This window comes from Equus caballus, unplaced genomic scaffold (genome assembly GCF_041296265.1).
Source record: "Equus caballus isolate H_3958 breed thoroughbred unplaced genomic scaffold, TB-T2T haplotype2-0000440, whole genome shotgun sequence".
NCBI classification, from domain to species: Eukaryota; Metazoa; Chordata; class Mammalia; order Perissodactyla; family Equidae; genus Equus; species Equus caballus.
The window spans coordinates 1696291-1703889 of record NW_027222395.1 but is presented as its reverse complement, the minus strand read 5'-3'; the positions used below and the strand labels follow the sequence as shown (position 1 = coordinate 1703889).

Genomic DNA, 7599 nt, shown 5'->3' with positions numbered 1-7599 from the left:
ACTCTAGCCACAGAGGTCTCCAGAGCAAACCATCACCTAATGCAGAGGAAATATGGTTTGTAGATAGGAGCAGCTTCATGAGTAATGAACAAGGAGGTGCAGGTTATACAGTAGTGTCTCTGCATGCAACCATAGAAGCCAAGGGGCTGACACCAGTCACCTCAGGTCAAAAGGCAGAAATAATTGCATCAATCAGAGCATTGGGATTTGGAAAAGGAAAAAACAATAGCAATATACACAGACTCTAAGTATGTTTTCTCTGTAATTCATGCTCATGGAGTCATTTGGAAAGAAAGAGGACTTCATAACAGCAGCAGTAAAAGAAATTAAACATGAGCCAGAGATCCTTAAACTGCTAGAAGTGGGACAAGGCCCCAAGGAAGTAGTTGTGGGCCATTGTAAGGCCATCAAAGTGAGGAATCAGAGGCCAAAAAAGGGAATAATTTGGCAGATGCGCCTGCAGAAAGGGCCGCTATATCAGCAGAGCTTCTCCAATTACCATTAATTCCCTCTCTACCCTTCTATGGCCCTTGGAAATGCCCTATGCCAGGCCTTCTGAAGACTCGGATTTGCTCACAAACCCAGACCCAGGCTATCAAACATGTAATCAATCTGAAGCAGATGGTAGAAGCACTCAATAAATATGGAAATTTCTGTCTTTCCTTACCTACAGAATTCAAGCTCCACTCATATGAGCCTGGAGATTGGGTCTATCTTAAAACTTGGAAAAGCAGTTTGCCCCCTGATCAGCTAAATGCTAGTTGGGTAGTGTCTCACTTCATGTTACTAACCACTCACTCTTCCATAATATTAGGAGTCACTGCTTGTATCCACCACACATGGGTAAAAAAGGCTCCCACACCTGAACATCAAAAGAGATCATTGCATAAGACTGATAACATTGAGTTTTCCTGTGAGCTACTCTTTGATTTGAAGCTCTTGTTTTGTTGACATCATAAAGATAAGTAAATCCCAATGACCTATCAATCTTTGAATGACTGTCTATCCATCCCAGTCTCTGCCCTGGATCCTAACCCTCCCCATATCATTTCAGCACGGTATTCTTACAAGGAGTCTTTATGTTCCTGGGCAGCAAGGCTAGGTCCAGCATAGAAGGATGGGAAACCCAGTAACTAGATTATAAAAAGGATGGTGGAATCTGGACAGTGGGGCAAGTACATCCAGATCCTAAATATATACAGGTTCATAACTGTACCACCTTAGCACCTCCACAAATCAAAAGAGGAAAGAACAAGTGGGTAGCAGGTCTCCTTAGTGCTGGGGTAATCTCCCTGACTGAGTCACTAGTGGCTTCAGAAGAAGACACCATTTATAATACAGCCACGATCAAAGAAGCCACTGCCATGGTGGCCATGGTAGCCAATGAATCAGGCCTGGACTTGAAGGTGATAGAATTGCCTTAGATTATCTTTTGGCAGAGAGGAATGAGTCTTGGCCTTAGCTAATGTGTCTTTCTGTCTCTGTGTTAATACTAGTGGCGCTATAAAAGAGAGTACAACTGGGTTATTGGAAAAATCCACATGGCTAACAGAAAGAAGCCAGCCAGACTTCCTTCTCTTATGCCCCTTAGTAGCTATCCTTCTTTTCTTGCCCTTTGGACTCTGTATATTTAATTCTCATACAGTTTGTGACTATAAACATTGAAGCTATACAATTACAGAGGGTTGTTACACAAGGATGCAAACAACTTGAGGCTATACCTGGTGAGTAAAACTTCTGTCCTCTATCAGTCCGTGTGTCAATGCCCATGATCAGTAGGAAGCAGTCACAGAAGATGGACGTTTGCCTCATGCTCCTTAAGATGGAGGAACAGGGTAAAACCAGAGGAGGGATGTTGTCACTGACTAACTGCTCCAAGTAACTCAAAGGAGGAAGTGTTTAATTGTTTCTCAAAATTATTTCTTCAGTTATGTTAAGATATACAATCACCTTCCTTGAACGGGTCCAAACCCCTCTGCAAGAGTGACACCTGCACAGATGGGCTGAGAAGTGCCCAAGGGTTACCCTTGCTTCATTTTAATGTTAAGATCTCCACCCAAGGTGGAACTTAGGCCTTATTACCATAACACGTGAAGCATGTGGAATCATGTTGTCAAACTGCATCTGTGCAAGTGAATAACCATCTCTACATGTAATGATGAAACTTCCCTTTTGGATATTCATCCTCCATCTGAGATAAAAGGTCCCTGCTTTCCCTTGCTCAGGGAGCCATGGCTTTGGAAATAATTTCCTGCGGGCTCCTTATTTGCTGCAAATAAATTTTAGTTTGTGTGACAACTTCTGGAGAAAGCTTTGATTTCAACTCACCAAGAAGCAGACCCACTTTGGCTTGGTAACAGAAGCAGTAAGGCATATTGGTGCCTCTATTCTGGAATCTATTTAACTCCCACCACATTTTCTTGGTCAAACAAGTCACAATTCCACTTTGATGGATCCATCACTGTGTTCCTTATGGAAGCATCAGACTTCTAAATCACTAAAGCTCATAGTTTCACCTTCACAAAGCAGAGTTTTAGCTGGTAGATCACTAAGGATAATTGTAGAATAGCCACTCTTATTTCCACTTTGGACCCATAAATTAATGGAGAAACAGCAATGTATACTGCTATTAGACCTACAGCATATACCACATTGTGGAGGCAATCATTCCATCACTCTAAAGTATTACCAACAGAGACTGTCCTATAACTGAGTTTTAAATAGGCTATTCCAATGTTCCAGGTACATTTTTTGAATTTCTGAATACTAGGTCTTTCACCACTGTTTTACAGGAACCCCCCAAGGCAGTACTTTAGTGCTGCAAATGTCCACGTTGTGTGGTGCCAGAATATCACAAAGAATCATCTGAGAATAAGGCCCTGGTGCTTTCTTCCACATTCAGGTTGTTCATAAGGAATACCTCACGACAAGTTTAGGCTTTGACCGAGAAAGCCATGCAATCAAAGTATGGACCATGGACAACTGGATCACTTGCTCATGCAATTTACCTGTGTCTTCAGGAACAGGAGTACTGTTGACTGCAGTGCATGCCTCACATTCTGGATTGGTGAGCTAGACAATACGAAGTGTGTGATGGAAGTGTAGGTTGCATAGTAACTTGGTAGCCTATTGTCAATCACTCAGTCTCTGTTAGGGTCCATTAAAAAGTTAGAATCTGTTTCTCAAAAGGTGAATAGTTATCTGCAGAGGAAGTTACTGCTTTAAGATTCAGAGGTCTGATCTGTAATTCACTACAGGGGCTTATCCAAAGTTCTGAATAATCTTTATCTGCAAATACACTTTAAGGACGATCATATATGCTGTGTCATATGGCCCAAATAACACAGCAGCTGGCGTGACAGACTGGACTTGTTGGAATTTTCTCTTGTTTTGGGATCCACTAAAAATGGACATTGGGGTAACTTTGTAAATAGGTTGGAGTAACTTGCCTAAATGTGGTATACGCTGACCACAAAATCAAAAAAACCCCACCGAATTTTAATATTGATGAGGCAGGATTGGAGAAACACTGCCTTACCTCAGTTTTATTTTAATTCCAAACAGGTTTTAATTAGGAGCAAATAAGTTCTGGTAGTCAATTTCAAGATGCAATTTTTCTGTGTAATTTCAAGGAAATTTGAGTCATTAAAAATGGTGTAGGAGACTTTGCATTGGCCTTAATTACTTGTTTTGATGCTCGTGATGAGTAAGTTGGTAGTGACTTCTGGAGTTTGAGTCTCTAGGACTACTGAGTTAGATGTAGAAGCCTTGGGGCTCCAGTTACACTCAGTCTACAGAGAAGCAGGAGAGTGGTGGCCTGTATCCCTGTAGCAGGCCAGTTTAATCAAGTTTACTACGAAGCAGGTAAAATATTCTTTTCCTGATATGGTAACTCTTGTGATCTTTTTGTGTGTGTGTGTTGAGTCACTGTAAATGCTATCCAATTCTGAGTCCAATAATATTAAAGAAAGGAGTTAACAGTCATGGAAATATTTGACTTCAAGTCCATTGACAAACATTTCACAAGGAGAAGAATAAACTTCCACTTAAAAATGGATATTGTATTATCTTTATATGCACCTTAAATTCGTGTATAAACATTCACAAGAATTGTTACAGTCTCTTAACATCAGCCCTGATATCAGTTCCCCACATCGAACCCAGCATATATGGGGTTAAAAATAAAACCCACCACCCCCTTTCCTGCTTCTCTAGCTCCACTCACATGTAAATACCTGTTTCTTTAAACTTGGACTCCTTGAGCTTTACAACTATATGGGAGTTTCAAATTGTTAAAAGCTCAGGTGGCCTGATGTTGGAGGCACACTAAAGTTCAGCTAATCATGTGTCCTTGAAGTTTGCCAGGAAAGCCACTGTCTCAAGAATATCAAGGGTCAGAGGCTTCCCAGACCTCAGCTCCTCGACTCCAGACTCCCAGCACTTGAACCCGCTTCAAACAGGAAGAGGAGACAAGAGACAACAGCAAAGGATGCCCACCTGCCATCCTCCTATCTCACCACCCCACCCACCGCCTTGCTGCAAGCAGCCTCTCAAGGCCAAACGCAGGCTGGTGGAAAAGCACCCAGCTGCACAAGCTACATCTTCCCCCTCCCCTACCCAAAACCCCAAATAAAAATCCCTACCCATTCCTCATAGGGGAGCTAGCAATTTTTGAGGCATGAGCCCTTGCTTTGCTCCCTGTGCCTGGCATAGTAAAAACCTTTCCTCTCCACTCAAGACTCTGTTCTCGTTATTTGGATTGGCATCAGGTTCAGAGACCAAACTTTTGGTTACAGGATGAGAATTAATTATTTCTGAGAGAATTCTTACCTTGTAAATCTTGATCCCTTTAAGAGATGTCTGTATGATGTCTGGGCTGTAATAGATGTTAAGCCACAGACCATAAACTCTAATAAAGTGCGCACTACTCTCTGGGGTCCAGAGGAGCCACTGGATTCCTCAGCCCTTCAGCAGCCAAGCTATTCAATGAAAGAAGTAAACTTTAGTGAACAAAAGGTGCTAAAATGGGATTGATATATTCTTTTCTTTGATTTTCTAATATATTCTACTCTTTCCTTAGAGTAGAAATATATCTTCTTGAAAATTTTAGTTGATTTGTGTATATGGGCAAAAAGTAGTAACAATATATGTTGTTCTCTGGGGCAAATGTTTCACATTTTTTCACTGACTTTTACACTAGTTTCAGCATTTATGTGCAAACATTCTCTATCACTTATGTGCATTTTACGCTACTAGCTAGTGTGTGGATGTGCACACTACAATATGGTAAGTGTTTTTTATGAAAACACAAATTGCAATGGAAACACAAAGACATTTCAGAGACTCAGCTTGGTTTGGTATATCCATAGCAGTTATCTGCATGGGGTATATTCTAGATGGAGGAAACTAAGACCAATAACTCATCTCATGCTATTTTATCTACCACAGAAAGTCATAATGTCTTTGTCACTCCCATCCATGAATCTTCTCTTTGACAGAACAGCTCTCTTCCCTCACCCCCTCCCTTCAAAGGCATTGAGGTGATGTTTGCAAGAACTCTGAGTGTGGAGACAAACTTTCTCCTCTTGGGTTTCACAGTTGCCCAGAACTTCAGATTCATCTCTTTCTTGTGTTTCTGATCATGTACATTATCACTGCAGTAGGAAATCTTGGGATGATAGTACTCATCCAGATAAACCCAAACTTTCACACTCCCATGTATTTTTTTCCTTAGTCACTTCTCTCTGGTTGACTTTTGTTACTCTTCCGTTGTTACTTCCAAGCTGCTTGAGAACTTGGTCATGTCCAATAAAAGCATCTTCTACTCCAGCTGCAAGTTGTAGTTTTTCCTGTCCTATGCTGTGATGGTGACTGAGTCCGTCTTGCAGGCAGTGGTGGCCTATGGTCACTTTGTGACCATCTATAATCCTCTGCTTTATACAGTGGCCATGTCACAGAGGCTCAGTGCCCTCCTGGTGGCTGGGTCGTATTGCTGGGGTATGTTTTGCTCCTTCCTTTTTCTTTTTTTTTTTTTAAGGCTTGGCACCTGGGCTAACAACTGCTGCCAACCTTTTTTTTTTTTCCCCTGCTTTATCTCCCCAAAGCCCCCCGTACACAGCTGTATATCCTAGCTTCAGGTCCTTCTAGTTGTGGGATGCGGGATGCTGCCTCAATGTGGCCTGATGAGCAGTGCCATGTCCGTGCCCAGGATCCGAACCCTGGGCCTCCGCAGTGGAGTGCACGAACTTAACCACTCGGCCACAGAGCCGGCCCCTATGTTTTGCTCCTTGGTACTCCTTTGCTATGCTCTCCAATTAAATTTTTCTGAATGTAACATAAGCAACCACTTTTTCTGTGAGTATACTGCTCTCATCGCAGTCTTGAGCTCCAATATACACATTCCTCAACTATTGCTCTTTGGTTTTTCCACCTTCAATGAAGTGAGTACACCACTGATCATCCTTGCTTCCTATGTTTTTATTTTTGTAAACTAAACATCCATTCTTCCAGGGGGTATCACAAAGCCTTCTCTCCCTATGCCTCCTACCTTGCCACCATCACCATCTTCCATGGGACCATCCTTTCCCTATACTTCGTCCAACTCCAAAAACTCTTATCAAACTGTCAAAGTGGCCTCTGTACTTTTTACAGTTGTCAACCCCATGCTGAACCTTCTGACCTACAGCCTGAGGAGTAAAGATGTGAAAGATGCCTTCTGGAAATTAATAGACAAAAAGTTCCCCTTTCACTGAACTAATCTCAAAAGATGTTCCCAATCCCAAGAAAAACAGAAACAGAGTCTTCTAAAGCCTATTACATAGGTTTGCATGAGGCTTTTATAGGAGGCTGTGATGTGAAGGTGTCATGAAGACGTAAACTCAAATCCCTTGCAGCTGGTGGTGTCCTGTCCCTGAAGCCTCGTGTCTTTGTTGGGAGATGCAGATACACATGCCATGTGATTAAAAGGATGGTTCTTTTCTTCATGCCTTGGTTCCTGTGAATTGTGTGAAAGCACGGTCTTGGGCTTTCACTCAGCTTATATTGAAAAACACACTGGGTGAGGACAGTTACACCTATTGTGTAGATGATGACACAGAGGTTCAAGGAACTAGCCTAGAAATGACTGAAATCATGATTTAAGACAGGAACTCAACTCTGGTGACTCTAAATCTAGAGCCCTTTCACTATAGCTCCTCTGAGGCTGTTAGTCCAAGAGGTCACAGGAATTAGCTTTAACCCTTGGAAAGGACAATCTCTGGAGTAATTTCAATATTCATAGATTATGCTTGAATATTATTACTCAGAAGGTTGTATCCCAATATTACCAGGTCTGGAAATCTCTACCAGAGTTTTCTAGTCTGGTTCATATATATCAGGACCAGGGCAAATGTAATATACATTTTATCTGGGAATACTGAGCAATCATATTTCAAAATTTCTGTTCCAATGTTTATACGGATGACTAAACAAGCACAGATGCCCAATAACAAACACCCTAAAAATTAAAACAAGTTATAGTGGGAAGGGTAACCTTATAAAATTTAAAATAAATTTAAATTTCCTACTATTAAAACAGCATCTTTTGGGACAAATAGATAG

At 41.5% G+C, this 7599-nt stretch overlaps 1 pseudogene; it reads left to right on the top strand.

Annotated features, from left to right (window-relative positions):
• The first annotated feature begins 274 nt into the window (after nt 1-274).
• LOC138923025 (olfactory receptor 5D14-like) lies at nt 275-6752 on the top strand (annotated as a pseudogene).
• Nucleotides 6753-7599: the final 847 nt, after the last annotated feature.